Source organism: Coffea arabica, chromosome 7c (genome assembly GCF_036785885.1).
Source record: "Coffea arabica cultivar ET-39 chromosome 7c, Coffea Arabica ET-39 HiFi, whole genome shotgun sequence".
NCBI lineage: Eukaryota > Viridiplantae > Streptophyta > Magnoliopsida > Gentianales > Rubiaceae > Coffea > Coffea arabica.
Genome location: NC_092322.1, coordinates 29,529,855 through 29,540,133, shown reverse-complemented (window position 1 = coordinate 29,540,133; position 10,279 = coordinate 29,529,855). Strand labels below are relative to the sequence as shown.

General features: G+C 36.3%; 1 long non-coding RNA gene across 1 annotated transcript; it reads left to right on the top strand.

The window, feature by feature from the left end:
• Nucleotides 1-6,090: 6,090 nt before the first annotated feature.
• On the top strand, nt 6,091-10,079 carry LOC113698397 (uncharacterized). Its single transcript, XR_003450193.2, has 3 exons — nt 6,091-6,889; nt 7,411-7,486; nt 9,805-10,079. It is a non-coding gene; the product is annotated as an uncharacterized lncRNA (long non-coding RNA).
• Nucleotides 10,080-10,279: the final 200 nt, after the last annotated feature.

Below are 10,279 nucleotides of genomic sequence, written 5' to 3'. Positions count from 1 at the left end.
AACAGTTTAAGGTCACTCACCTCCATGGCTCAGAAATCATCCATCATATAACATTGCTTTGCTCAAATCCAAGTCTTAGATCACAAACTCAATGCAAACAAGTCCCTTCAAAGTTCGGACAGCACTTCCCCTGAATTTGTTAACTTTTCCAGCCATCATGGCTTCATTATTTCCTCAGCCAGTCCCAAAGGTACACACACAACAACAAGTTCATCCAATAGTCATTCAGCAAGCTCCAAGTAGTACTAGTACAAGTCAAGTTAGGGAAAAGTTCGGAAATGAAGGTTAAGCTCAAAACCAAAAAAATAGCTTTTGACATCCTTTTGCGGTAATGGCACCAAGGGCACTACGATTGTCGGATGAAGGTGCAAGATATACCGTTTTGAAACTAAGAGATAGGGCTACAATATCACAGAAGGTCACTCAACCCAGTTTTGAGTGCAAACAGGTCAAAAATGTAAGATACCACATCCAAAACGTAAAACAGATTCACCAAAACGCATTCTAGCGGAAACATCATAACTCAGGCTCTACAAGTCCAAATCCAGAAATTCCAAAACCAGCTGAAAGCTAAGAAATAGGGCTAAATTTCATCAGAAGGCCTCAACAACCAATTCGGAAGAAATTCCAGCCAAAACAACCAATTACAGGCACAATTCTTACATTCGGGTAAAACCAGAATAGCAATAGTAATTTCGACTTTTCTCATTCTACACTATTCTGATTGACCTGAAATTTTGTAGACACCTCTAAAATGTCATTCCCTACAACTTTCATGTTTTAATCCAAGGCCAATTCGGCCTCTAATTAGGAGCTAAAAATTCGGGCAGAATGTTCCTTCACAAAACCTAATTTTCTGAAATTTCTTCCAAAACAGAAATTGATTGCAATTGACCACTTTTTCCACCTCATAGAGTCCTTAAACATCATTTCCAATCATCATATATAACCACACAACCATGTTCATATTAAAACAGAAAAATCCCCAAAAATTATAAAACTTCATCAAGTCAACCACAACTCAAGATATAATCCATCAAACCATCTCTTTAGCCATCACAAGTCACTAATTTAGCATAATCAAGAACAAAGAAAGGATTGCTAGACATGAACCTTGAAATATCAAGAAAGTTGATGGCTTAGTCCTTTGCCTTCTCTAATCACTCCACCACTACCTTCAATCTTCCTAAACAAGTGACTTTTGTGGAGGAATTTGAAAGTTTTACGGTTGATTCACAAGATTGAGCAAGAAATGGAGTTGGAGTTGCAAGCTTTCTTCTTGTATTTTTGCTCCAAGAGGTTCGGCCAAGACAAGCTTAAAATGGAGAGAAATTGGTCAATTTTTGAGGTTTAGTAAAGGTGATGCAAATTAGTCAAAGTCCAACTTTGAATAAAAAGGTGACACATGTCACCTTTTTGATTTAAAATTTATCTTTTTGTCTCTCCAATACAAATATCTTAACACTTTGTAAAATAATATTACTTAATACAAAATTTCAACAAGTTATCAAAAATATAATGCATTTACCGCACTTGCGGGTCCCACATTCAAAATACACTCTTAATTTCTCAAAAACTAACTGATACTAGAAAAATCATTTTAAAACTATCTTTACTCATAAACTTTATTTGGGGAATTTTTCTAATCAAGAAAATGTAGAAAAGGCGGGCGATTAAAAAAAATAAACCCTAAAAAATTAGAAAATTTCCGGGTTCTCACTCTCATTCTTTTCGGGGCGTCACATATAAGCCTAGGATACACTACAAAGATCTGAAATCTAAGCTCTGATACCAACTGTGACGCCCCCACTTCTCCCTAGGGCGAACCCTAGGGTATCCGTGGAACGCCTGCCCAGCTCTCGCCGAGATTCACTACAATATACAATTCAAAACCTCGAAATACTTCAAATATTTTTACTATATAATTAAAGTATTCCATACTTACAAATAGTTAGCTTTCAAGTTTAATACAATCCAAAAGAATATATACTACAACAATCCGTTATAATACAACTTAAAGTTTTCAAAAGAAAACAATTTAGTACTATTCACGAGCACCCTTGGTCTCAAACCCTATTAAGGAAAACAAAAACGTAGAATGAGCTAAACAGCTCAATGAGGTTCCAAGATACTATAGCAGTTCTAATAAATCATGTAAGTTTAACATGATACATATACGGTTCAAGATTTCACATTGGTACATTTACAATAAGACAATTATTATGATACAGAAATGTGACAGCCCCACCTCACCCTAAGGCGAACCAAAGGGTTCGGCGGACCGCCTGCCCAACTCTCGCCGGGACTCAGTCGAGCCGTTAAAAGAAATCGAAAACGTTCAGGAAGGTAATAGCACGCTCAAACGATTCAAAGTCGCCAAATAGAAAAATGAAAATCAGCACCAAAAAATGAATAGTGGTTGCCACTTCACCACCCTGCCAGGAGCCCAACGAATACAGATATGGCCATATGACTCGGGAAAACATTTCCAATCCAAATAGGATACATGAACAGGGTAAACAGTTTTATACACATACGTTTGTAATTTACGGAACAAAAGAAGATAATTAGGTCAAAATGCATTAGGGTTTTCCCACTATCGAGGAGCTTTACAAAAATATAATAAAACTAGCTCGACTCGTGCGTCAAAACATCTTAGCCCTGAAAGTGGTTCCCTGTAAGGAAAACAAAGAGAACGGGAAGGGGTGAGCTTACGCTCAATGAGGTACCAAAATAATAGCAAATAAGAAACATGGAACTTTATATTCAATTAATCACATATGTGCATCAAATAAAGAAGTGAACAAACACCATAGACAGAAAGGATACGGGTGGCTCTCAGGAGCCAAATTCCCATTTGTTTCACCGAAACTTGATCGAAATAACAGTTGACACTCCGTCAACGTTACAGAAGTAACCAATACCGTAGACTCCACTTTCTTTGATTCCTTCCACCTCACATACCCCCACCGGGCCCGAAATCCAATCAGATTAGAAATGGTAATACTCGAGTATACCGGAATCAAGGGTCTCAATACCCAAAGATCCCAAAACAGACTACCGTGATTCGTTATCTAATCGACCAGACCCTTGCCGGCCCGACTCGAGTAACTGGCCACAGGTGTTGAGCTCAGAGGTCACAGAAAGGTCGTTGGATACAAGCTTCCAAACGACGTCAGAACAGATACAGATACAGATACCAGATACAGATAGCAGATTCCGATATGCAATCAAAATTGGCATATGGACAGACAAGAGAACGAGTGTGATAAAGTACACCATCGCCTCCATTTTATCAAAACAGTATTTGGCTCCAACAGTCATAAATCAAGTATTTCAGATATTCGGATATTTCACATAACGGGTAGCAGGTAGTGGAACACTCACCGGTTCAAGTACAGATACTTCAAAAGTTTTCACTTCAGATTGGCTTTAATCGCCAAGAAACCCTAAAAGAACCAAAGTAAAGCAATTGAAGGTTCCACTTCCAAAATCGAGTATACAGAATGCACATGTGAGGCTCGACAACCAATCGTAGGTCTCGCCAAATAATTACTAATGCAAGGGTACAAAACATGATTTTATGGTAATATGAAGACCTAGGCTCAAACAACCCAAAAGCCTTTCATTTCTACCAAAAGGGCAATTCAAACTTAAAGGAACCAAACGGTCTCGAAAATTGGACAGCATTTCCCCTAAATTTGCTTACTTTTCCAGCCATCATGGCTTCATTATTTTCCTCATCCAGTCCCAAAGTCACACACAACATAAGTTCATTCAATAGCCGTTTAGTAAGCTCCAAGTAGTATAACACTACAAGAAAATTGGTCATCAGTGACAACTTTTCTCTGTGACGAAAAAAGTTGTCACAAAAGTGGATCCTTTATTGACGACTTTCTAACTCGTCACAAACCTCTAATGGGAGCCAACTCATTTGTGACAACTTAGAAAAGTCGTCACTAGTAAATTCCCGCCAAGATTTAGCAAGAGCGCGGGAGTGTTTGGAACACACAATAGTGACGACATTAAAAACATCATCACTATTGCTTGGCCTAGTTACGGACAACTTTTTGTTGTCGTCACTGATCACTAAAAAAAAGGTTATTAGTGACAACATTCTGTAGTGATGTCAATAAGTCGTCACAAAAGGTGCTTCTTTAGTCGCGACACCTAAAGTTGTCACAATTGCATCAAAGCAACTAAATGTTTAGTGACGACCCGTTATTTTCGTCACAAACTACACTGCAAGAAATATGGTCATTAGTGACAACATTTTTTAGTGACGACAAAAGTCGTCACAAAAAGTGGTTATTTAGTGACGACAAGGAAAGTTGTCATAATTGCTCAAAGCAACTAAGTCTTCAGTGACGACCTTGAAAAAGTTGTCACTAAAATGATCTATATAGTGACAACTTCTAATATCGTCACTATCACTCTACCAATTCGGATTTAGTGACAAGAATTAATCGTCACTGTTTAAAGTACTTATTTCTAAGTCACTTTCATTAATTCTACTGTGCCACCCTAACTTTTGCGATTTAGCCCCAAATGTTGTAATAAATTTCATTAATTCCATTATGATACCTTAACTTTTTCAATTTATCCCCATATGTAGTACACCGATTTCTTTAATTCTATTATTACTCCCTAACTTTTGTAATTTAGCCCCATATGTAATTCACCAATTTCATTAATTCTACTATGGCACTCTAACTTTTGCAATTTAACCCCCATATGTAATACACCAATTTTATTATTTCTATTATGGCACCCTAGCTTTTACAATTTAGCCCCTATTTTTTATTAGGAAATTGCGAATGGTATCTTGATAAACTATGCATAAATATTTTATAATTTTCTCAAACTTAAGTAATAATCTGTTATAAATTCTAAAGATATATCTTTCATTACAATAGTTATAAGGCAGGCAGGTCTTTTTATCAATGGAATAAGAAATTTATGGCAGATTTATCCTTTGTACTACATGCCAAGTAGTATTAGCAAAGGAATAACAAAGTACTACAAAGCAATTAACAAAATATCTGTAATTTATACACATTTTGCAACTACTACTTTGTGTTTTCTCTGTAATGAATTTTTTAACTATTGAGAACTTAAGTTTTGTCTTGCAAATCTATACTAGTACAATAATTTTAAACAAAATTAAACATTAAAATAAATGTTTGAAAAAGAACAAAAGTACATTTATCACTTGCAGTAATGTAACAAAATTTTCTCAACCATTATCAATATTTTCACAAAAGTATTAAAAACTAGCAATTGACAATATTAAAAACTAGCAATTTAATTAGTGATGACTTTTCTTGTCATTATAATCTTGAATAAATTAGTGATAACATTATGTCATCACTAAATTTTCTTTGATTTAGACTTAACAATAATGTCTTATTAATAGCATTTGATTATTTTTAATGAAATTCTGTTATAACCATAGAATTTGACTTTCGTTATTTTCAATTAATGATGTACTTTAGTGCTGCAATTATAAAAAATTGCAGGGCTAAAATATTTGCAAATTATAAAAGTATATTTTCACTTATATGTAATTAACAAATTTTGCCACCTATATTGACGAAAATTTGTGTTTTTGTACTAAAAAATAAAGAATAATACTATAGCAATAAAATCTATGCTTCAAACCAAATTAAAAATAAAAAAAACATGATGATTGGTCTCAAATGTTGGGAAAATGATTATTTTTATTGAAACTATGTGTAGACACCAAATTTTTGTTTTTTTAATTTTATTTTGTTTAATTAATTTAATAGGTTTATTTGTTTCAATTCTAGGGCTTTTATTTTTATTTTTATTTTATTTTATTTTATTTTGTTCTAATTCATTTTATTTTATTATTTATTTTTGTCTCGTACTAAAAAAAAGAGAAAAAGAAAAAGCAAAAAAAAAATAATGACAAGTGGGGATCATGGATAGAGACAAGTGTCCCTTTTTGCATTTGACAACACCTCACCTCACCTAGATGGTGAGTCTAGGTGAGGTGTCTAGACACTTGTAGGATAGATATTTTGAAAAGGAAAATAAAGAGAAGAAAAGGGCAACGGGGCTTGAAAAAAAAGGCAAGACAAAGAGGAGGGTTTGGCGGCTGAGTAGGGGGGGAACCTGGTTGGTGGCCGAAAAGAGAAAAAAGAAAGGAGAGAACCGAGAGGGGAGGACGGCTGGAAAAAACAGAGTAAAAGAAAAACCAAGGGGGTGGCGGATGAAAAGGAACCGTGGAAAACGAAAAGGAAAAAAAGGAGGTGCTTCATCGGAGGCTAAAGAAAAAGAAAGAGAAAGATTGAAAGGAAAAAATGGGAAGTTTAGCGGCTGAAGGCTGAGGAGAGGCTTCGGCTGAGTGAAGGGAAAAGGACGGAGAGGGAAGCTCAACGAAAACAAAAAACAGAGAAAAGGAAAAGAGGGTGGCGGCTGACGGGCAGAGGAGGAAAAAAGAGCAAAAACGCAAGGGGAAAACAGAGGGGCTGAGAACAAGGAGAAGAAAAAGGAGAGAACCGAGAGGGGGGCTTCGGTGGGGAAAAACAGAGAAGGCCGAGAGAGGTTTGGGCTAAAAAGAACAAAGCAAAGGAAAGACAAGGGGCGGCGGAACAAAGCAGAAAACTAAGAGGAAAAGGGACGGCTAGGGTTAGAGAAAAGGGAGACGCGAAAGTGAAAGGGAGAACTTCGGGGAGTTTCTGAGAGGAAGACAAGAGCAGGAACCAGAACAAGAGGAAGAAAGAAGCTTCGGGCTAGGGAAAAATCAAAACGGAGGCAGAGGAGAGTAAGAACCAGAATCACCACTGCCGTCGACCACCGCCAGCGCCGCCACTTCACCGAATCCACCATCATCACCGGCCAATTTTCATCAAGCAAGAGCACGGTAAGCTGTCTTTTCTTCTTTAAAACTTCAGTTTTGTTCAAGCCTTTGAAACAGGCTGCCGTGACTGTGTTTGGTTGCAATTTTCAGTTGTTTGTTCATGATTTTTGAATACGCATGCTGTATGTGTTAATTGGACTGTTTGCTGTGTTTCTGGCAAACTTTTGGGGCTGAAAATGACCTTAATTGAGCAAAAAAAGTCGGTGAAATTTTAGTGCCTATTTGCTGTTCGACGAAATGCCTAACCGAAAGTCCTGCTTTGAAGATGATTTTTGCTTGCGTTTTGCGTTGTTCTTATCCCAGAAATTTTGTTTACCAGAGTTGGGTAGTTGAAGTTTTTGGTAATTATGCTAGAGGTTGGGTTTTGTTTTTGCTAAGATGGCATGCTGTAGCTCCCTGCTTTTCCCTTGTGGTTGTGCAATCAGCCATGGATTTAAGGGGTGGCTGGTGGGGGCTTAAGCCCCCCCCAAGCCGCCGGAAAACCCCCTATAATCAAACACTAAGGCTTACTCTGCCTATCTCAGTCGATCTCAAGGACACCGCCATCCCCGACTGCCTCCAGTCCTGCTGCCAGAAGAGCACCGCCGCTAGCAGTCCACCGTAAGTTATCCCTTTCATTTGTATTTCATTTTTTTTCCTTGATCACAAGTTTTGGAAAGTTTTTCAAATGGGTCTGCCATGACTTGGTTGTTGCGTTTCCCCTGTTGATGGCCCATAATTTTATGATTATACGTGTTTTATGTGTTGATTTGGTTGGATTTTCTTGGGATTTCTGATAATTTTGGGTGCTGCTTTACATCAATTGAGCGAGAGATTAGCTAAAATTTCTTATGCTCATGTGGTGTTTGACGAAATACCTAACCGACAGTCTTGCTTGAAGACGATTTTGCTTGCATTTTGCGTGTTCTTATCCCAAAAATTTTGTTTACTAGAGTTGGGTAGTTGACGTTTTTGGCAATTATGCAAGAGGTTGGGTTTTGATGGTATGCTGTAGCTCCCTGCTTTTCCCTTGTGGTTGTGCAATAGATTTGAAATGATGAATTAGAAGAAAGCCACGGTTGGGAATAAAATTATTGCAGAGAATATTTGTTGCTCAAAAGAAAAGTTTCTCATGGCTTTGTATGTTCTTTTCAAAGGATTCTACACTTAGCATGTGAATAAGTTGACCCATATCAATTTCCCTTTAGTAGAATATGTTTTTCAGTTTGGCTATTGTTGTTTCATTTCTGCCATTTTTGAATGAAAGCTGTTAGTTTCCTTCATCCGATGATCTGCGAGGCTGTTTTGCTGTGAATACTGAGTTTTTATTGCAAGATTATGGTTGTGCCTAAGATTTTTATCTTGTGAGTTTGTTTGAAGTTATGGCAGAGCTCTAAGCCATTTTGGTTGCATTTTGATGAGCATCAAATCTGCAGCAGAATAAAATTTTTGCAGTCCTCTTTGCTGTTTTTTTTTTTCTGCAATTGCTCACCAAGTTTCAGCCATCCAACCTGCTGATTGGTCTTATATTGAAAAGGTGGATTAGATAAGTGGTGTTGGATTAGCATGTTTAGTATTTTGTTCAAATTCAAGATCTAATCTTTAGCATGTTTTCTTGAATGTTTTGGTTCGGCACTTCAAACAAGAGTTAAACATTTTCGCTGCATTTTTGTTTTGTTATTTTGAAAACCACTGCTACCCCTTTGTTTTTGCTAGCTGTCACCAAACCAGATTTTCTGATTTGATCTTGCAACAAAAGGCTAATATTTGGCTTGGGTGGTGATTAGGAGTGTGTCTTGCGATTGTTTGATTCAAAAAGCTGGTGTTTGTGAGTGACATATTCGAATTGATAGTGAACTAGAGAAGGTAGCAGGTTGATGTTGCATAAATTCTCACCGTAGCCTTGCATGAACAGATTGTAGAAATGTGCTTTGCAAAAATAACTTTCTAAAATTGCACTCTGGTCCCCCAAGTCTCCCTTTGTTCACCGTGGCCCAAAATCTGGAAAAATCAAACTAATTTCACTCTTTTAAGCTTAGTCCTCTGTTTGCATATTTTATGTGGTTTTTTGGACAGATTAATTCTGGAATTTAGACCATAATTGTAGCGTTTTCAAATATTGAGCAAATATTGCAGCGTTTTCAACGGATGAAGACTCGCAGAATGCAATTGCCTCCTCTTCGTTATTCGAGTGCAACAACTACCAATACTTCAAGTGTTAATCAATAACAAATTTTTGGGTATGTATAATTATATGTTTTTATTATTTTTATAATTATCGATTCTAAATTTTACTTATTAAATATATTTATTTCGTCACAAAAAAAAATTTTTAATACACTTCAGCCCCCCAAAAATAAATTTCTGGCTCCGTCCCTGTGTGCAATAGATTTGAAATGATGAATTAAAAGAAGGCCACGGTTGGGAATAAAATTATTGCAGAGAATATTTGTTGTCCAAAAGAAAAGTTCCTCATGGCTTTGTATGTTCTTTTCAAAGGATTCTACACTTGGCATGTGAATAATTTGACCCATATCAGTTCTCCTGTAGTAGAATATGTTTTCAGCTTTGCCATTGTCGTTTCATTTATGCCATTTTGAATGAAAGCTGTCGGTTTCCTCCATCCGATGACCTGGAGGGCTGTTTTGCTGTGAATGCTGAAGTTTTTATTTGCAAGATTATGGTTGGACCTTAGATTCTTATCTTGTGAATTTGTTTGAAGTTCCGGCAGAGAGCTCTTTAGTTGAGCTTATGCAGTGTTGTATTTGTATAGATTGGACTGTGATTTCTAACTTCTTGCTGGTGCTGTAATATGTGGGCCCAAATTATATGAGGTTCTTAATGAATTGTAATTTTTGTCTTAATAATCTAAGTCTCATTACTTGTTCTTTATTATTATACTCCTCCTCTTACCTACTTCTTTTACTCTTTTATGACAGATAAATGCTATTCATACTAGCTTTTGGAAGATATCTATGGTTATGGTTGAAGAATGTTGAAGACAAAATTGCCTTTTGCTCATGGAGTGGTTCATTTAGATGTTCTTCAATTTCTTAAACTGTGATTGCTTTTGTAAATGTACCTTATGTACAAGTGATATTTTGGACAAATGTTATTTTTGTAGGCATTAGTTGGGTAATGTACACTTGAATTTGGCATTTGAGAATGCTATATTATTACCATGTAATCTAATGCAAATACTTTTGGTTATCAATCGTTCATGTTTATTTGTATGGTTTGTTTAAAATCAATGATTTAGCAATGATTACAGGTCAAATTATGACTATTAAGCTATTGAGAAATTATCTAATGACAAAAAAAAGTTGTCACAAAATAGAAAATAAAAACTCCTTGTCACAACAGAGACTGTCACTAAATCTAAGCTAAATTTGTGACGACAATTGTTGTCAGTAA